Below are 6,000 nucleotides of genomic sequence, written 5' to 3'. Positions count from 1 at the left end.
AAAGCAATTTCCCACAAACATGTCTGTTCATGAGTGATTTAACAAGCAAGGATGAAAATGATGAGGAATGGCCTGAAGAGCCATGCAGAGCTCATGCAAAAGTAGCGGCGGTGTACTTTACACTAATGTTAAACCTGTAGTAGATAATCCCGAAAAGGAGCGTCATTAAAGTTGCACGGCTTGCTAAGTTTTGTTTCTTATAACAATATAAATGTTCTAGCGAAACGTAAACCCCACGCTCTAGGTGAATTTTGTAACCAAGATTTATAAATAGCGGAACTGTTTTGAAAAATAACATTGCTTATGAAAGCAGGCAAGTCAGAATTTCAAGTTAGAATTTCATTGTACCTCATACACATAATGCCGCTTTCTTACAATCTTAACCTGCCATTAAATTTTGAAGACGCTGTACACAGAGGGACACAATAGTGCTCTCAATTTTCTCTTGCCTCTGAAAATATACAGCTCTACCGGCCATTCATTCTTAAACAATCAGATGTTACTTTAATACTAACTGCCGTATATAAACAGATAATCCCGTGACAAAAGGTGACCGTAATGCCACCCCAGTTTTTGGTGGGATTGCATCTCGTGTACATGCATCTATGACGTGTGGAATGAACACAGAAAACATGTGGCAGCCATGATGCACAGGCGTATGTGTTGTGAGAGTAAAGTATAAATCAGCCCTTATGCTCCCTTCCAGACCCTACTGCAGGATTCCAGCCAATCAGCTACAGTGGCATGTAGTGAGATTGGGGGGTTGGGGGTCACAAGACAAGAGCTGCAGAGGTGACATTACTTCTTGTCCAGAAGGTGGTTCCCTGGTAGATGCAGAGTAGATGCAGAGGGTCCTCCCATCTGCTGTATGTGTCCAGGTTTTGGGGCTCCTGAGAGACATCACTGTCCCCTTTTAGCCTGAATCTGCACTTTATTACCATCTGAAAGCTCCGTGTGTGTCTGACTCTAGTCTGGAGTTGTATCACTGAAGCGCTTGAACCGGCGACTTCCAAAAACAGCAAAGCAGAAATCCAGGCTACGCTGATGATGTCAGCATAGCCCACACTAGCAGAGCTGTAATGGACTGACTGCCGTCAGTGTATTCCGGCATCCTGACTCACAGCTCCGATGTCCTGCCACCTGCTTGTGTTTCCTGTGTACGGGGAAGGGTGTAGTAACATCTTGTTTTCCATTTCCCCCCACAAACACAAACCCTCATTCCTGGCAAGTAAAGCTCTCATCAGTGGCGTCTCTAACCACCCTCCCCATAGTAGCCTTTCCTTTTGGTGGGATGGTGACCACAAGCTGCCTGATATTTCTGAATATTTCTCTCTTTGATATTTCAAAGTAAACTTTAATCACTTGGGGGAGGGGGGGTAGTGTCTGAGTTAATAGGAGTCTGTCAGGCTTTAATGGGGTCTGTTTATGAGTGGGGGTATTTTTGAAAAAGTCTGGATGTTGGGGCGGGTATGAGCATGTGAAAGGTCATTAATCATTATCCATGTCTAAGTGTACTAGCAGGATTGAGTCTGTAGAGGGCACTATGAAGAGCTTTGTCCTCATGCATGCATGGTAATGTGAGGCTTGCAGATGAGTCCCTCCGCAGACTGTGGCTTGGCTGTCAAACTCGCCCGTGATAATGGAGCACGGCTTTCACTGCCACCATAACTGGTCTGAGCCGCTCTACCTCAGGATAGCTCCATTTCATCACCTTAGGTTTCAGCAGGTGGGATGTGGTCTCAGGCTGAGGGTCCCCACAGTCAGGATGGTCCCATCTGCTGTCCAAACAGCACAACAGCAGCCTCATGCTGGCCGTTATCGAGGTCAACGTTGAGACGCAGGTGTTCCCCAAATTAGCAGGTGAATTGGATCTGTGGGAGGCACAGCGTCAGCTAGTTGTGACTTCATGCTCAATTCAGCCTTCTCCTTTGGCAGAATCATGGTCTGTAGCTGCCTTTGTTAAATAAGTGATCCAATATTTTGATATGTATGTAGTTGACCAGGGCTCACCAACTCTGGTCCTGGAGAGCTACTATCCAGTAGGTTTTCTATCCTACCTGGCTTCTGATGAGCCACACTAGTTCTCAGGTAAATACCAGGAGCAGTTGTGGCTCATCAGAAGCCAAGTGGGACAGAAAACCTACTGGATAGTAGCTCTCCAGGACCAGAGTTGATGACCCCTGTAGTACACTGACACACTAGGAGAACAAATGTGTGATCATTGTTTATGTCTGTGTAGGTCCAGTAGTATTGTTTACCTTTGTAAACAAGTCGAGCAGTTCTGTCTGTAGCCATCTGCCGTAGAGAATTCCGTTTCCAAATACTCTTACTCGTCTGCCTATATGAGTGTGAGCCTGCTTCCCTGTAGACTGTAACTGGAATTCTTGTGAGCCACTTCAGCCAATGGGCTGTGCAGCACGGGCTATAGTGTGTTCTGATTGGCTATCCTCCTGGGAAGACTACCTGGTACCGGCCCTGAGCACATTCTTTTACATGCTGTCGTTCTCCTGCCTGGTGATCTGCGTCTGGTGGAAGAACAAATGGATAAAAGAGTGGGATTGGCAGCAGCCAGCAGGGCTAGACAAGAACATCACCAACCAGTGGGAGGCGCTGTGGCCCATAGTGCAGCAGCAGGCCAAGCATAAAAAGGAGGTGCCGCAGGAGTGCAAGAAGCTCATGTTCTCCCCTTATAGGATATGCAGGAGAGACTAACACTCTAACATGGTTCTTCAAGGATTGTAACATACAGGTTGGGGGCACCTTCCCCCATAGTGTTTTGTTGATTTTTTTGTCTCGGACCAGCCAGGATTTCAGTATTTGTGTTGATAAGTGCTTCCTGAGGAGCCCAGGAAATCGGGGAATACAGAGTTTAATTATAAACAAGGCAGGCAAAACGCAGACAGACAATACAATGACCGTATTGGGGAAGCAAACTGAAACACAGACTAAATACAGAGGACTAATGACAACAACCAGAAACTGCTGATCACACGGGGATTCCACACGAGGTTAACAAGGGGGCGTGGCACACGGAAGGTGCGGACGATCGGGGCATGACAATTACTTTCATTTGTCAGTTGTCAATTTTTTTTATATAGTTTAACAAAATATGCAGCGTCCTTCTTTATCTTGAGAGTATAAATAATCATTGACCTTTTTGGCTGGGAAGGTGCCACCTGCACGGTGAGTAAGGCGGCCTTCCAGACCCTACTGCAGGATTCCAGCCAATCAGCTGCAGCGACATGTAATGAGATTGGGGGGGGGGGAGGGGGTCACGAGATGCAGAGACTCCATCTATAATTTTTCAGCAGCAGATACCAGGTGGCCGTATTTCTTGTCCAGAAGATGGTTCCCTGGTAGATGCAGAGGGCCCTCCCATCTGCTGTATGTGTCCAGGTTTTGGGGCTCCTGAGAGACATCACTGTCCCCTTTTAGCCTGAATCTGCACTTTATTAACATCTGAAAGCCCCGTGTGTGTCTGACTCTAGTCTGGAGTTGTATCACTGAAGGGCTTGAACCGGCGACTTCCAAAAACAGCAAAGCAGAAATCCAGGCTACGCTGATGATGTCAGCATAGCCCACACTAGCCCCACTGTAATGGACTGACTGCCGTCAGTGTATTCCGGCATCCTGACCCACAGCTCCGATGTCCTGCCACCTGCTTGTGTTTCCTGTGTGTGGGGGGAGGCTGTAATAACATTTTAATTTCTATTTCCCCCCACAGACATGACCAATTGTAACCTTCACCCCTGGCAAGTAAATCTCTTGGTCAGTGGCTTCCCTGACCACCCTCAAGCTGCCTGATGTTTTTGAATCAAATTTAAGTCGTCTGGTTTGGGAAGTAAACTTTAATCACCTAGGGGGGGTAGTGTCTGAGTTAATAGGAGTCTGTCAGGCTTTAATGGGGTCTGTTTATGTGTGGGGGGTATATTTGAAAAAGTCTGGATGTTGGGGCAGGTATGAGCATGTGAAAGGTCATTAATCATTATCCATGTCTAAGTGTACTAGCAGGATTGAGTCTGTAGAGGGCACTATGAAGAGCTTTGTCCTCGGCGGGCATGCATGTTAATGTGAGGCTTGCAGATGAGTCCCACCGCAGACTGTGGCTTGGCTGTCAAACTCGCTCGTGATAATGGAGCACGGCTTTCACTGCCACCATAACTGGTCTGAGCCTCCCTGCCTCAGGATAGCTCCATTCCATCACCTTAGGATTCAGCAGGTGGGATGTGGTCTCATGCTGAGGGTCCCCACAGTCAGGATGGTCCCATCTGCTGTCCAAACGGCACAACACCAGCCTCATGCTGGCCATTATCGAGGTCAACGTTGAGACATAAACTCATGTCCTCCTCTAACAGGGCTTGCAACGGGGAGGAGGAAGAGGAAAAGGGTGATGGACCAGTCACCACAGAGGTGGACAAGAACTCCAGGCAGCACACGTACCCCTGGTGTGCACCATGCGCAGCTTTGCCCGTAAGCAGGCCTATGGGACACTCAGCCCCAAAGACAACCACAGGAAGAACATCAACCGCATCAGCGAGAACCTCAAAGAATAGAGTGACTCTGCCCGGCCAAAAAAAAAGTTGCCATTTGAATTTTTCATTGGACCTCCTTTAGCTGTGATTATGGTGCACATTTATCATGGCATTGTTTCCACAAGCTTATGCAACATCTCACCCTTTTATTTTCATCCAGATTTGCATTCATTTCTCACCGATAGCCTCCATACGGCATCGAGGGAGGTGCGGTGGTGCAGGTCCAGGGTTTGAGCCTCTTCCTCAGCTCCACTTGTGTGGAGGTCCTGTGTTCTTCCTGTGTCATCATGGTGTTTCTTCTCGTCTCCCCCCATACCAAAGTGAACTAAAGCCAAAATATCCAAGTATGGGTGCCCATGGCCTCTGGGATAGCCCCCCCCCCCGAATAGGACCTTTTGTGAGATACCAAAACTTTTTGTAATGAAAAGTAAAAAGGGAAACCTTGTTCTGGGGGCCAAATAAGTTTCTAGATGGGCTGGATCTGGCCATTTGCTGACCTTTAAAAGAGGGCATGCAGGTTTAGAAGATGGATGGAAAGGCATACAGCTACAGTTTAACCTTTTCCTGAAGCAGAGTATAAATTCCAAAAACAAGAAGGAAGAGGTGGTTCCAGTATTTTGTGGGAAGAACACCCACAAAAGAAGTGAGGTTTGGAACCATTGGACCCCATGGTGATGATAATGAGGTTCTGTTTAACTTCCTGCCCAAATTAATATGCTGAATCCACCTGTGAAGGCTGTGGGACTCTCATGCGAGTCCATGGGCTGAGAACCACTGGGCTGGGAGTAAAGGACGGGGACATAGTGAGTTAGGTAATTATGGGGCCAACTCAGTGTTGTGTTTGCAAGATGTTTGCCCTTCTGGATGCTTGCGTCCAGTCGGACTTCGTCTGCGAGCGATGTGGGTTAGTTGACTCACTCATGGTCCAGGTTCGTGACCTAGAGGAGCGACTGGCTCTCATCCAGCATAGCAATGAGTTAAAGGAGAGAGTTAATACGCCTTCTAGGGAGACTATGTGTACGTCACAAGCGGGGAGGGGGGAGAATGATGAACAGGTAGGTCGAGAGAGCTGGGTGAACGTAGGTCGTAGACGTAGAAAAGGGCGTACACAGTTCACAGAGGCGGCATCACCTGAAGTAACGGTTTCTAACCGCTTTCAGGTGCTTCCAGCTTTAGAGCCGGAAGAGACTGGGGAGGCAGGTGGGCCCTTGGGCACCAAGGAGCCACCTAACCCCAGTAGGAGGGAGGTTGTGGTAGTAGGGGATTCAATTATAAGAGGTGTAGATAGTTATGTGTGCACCCGTGATAGAGGGTCCCGTACGGTGTCTTGCCTGCCTGGTGCCCAGGTAGGGGACCTTCCAGATCGAGTGGACAGGCTTTTGGCCCCAGCCGGGGTGGATCCAGTGGTCGTGGTGCATGTTGGCACCAATGACATAGGAAAGGGCAGAAGGGCTGTTCTGCAAGATAA

Source organism: Paramormyrops kingsleyae, unplaced genomic scaffold, assembly GCF_048594095.1.
Source record: "Paramormyrops kingsleyae isolate MSU_618 unplaced genomic scaffold, PKINGS_0.4 ups38, whole genome shotgun sequence".
Lineage (NCBI taxonomy): Eukaryota > Metazoa > Chordata > Actinopteri > Osteoglossiformes > Mormyridae > Paramormyrops > Paramormyrops kingsleyae.
Note: the sequence above shows the minus strand (reverse complement) of the source record.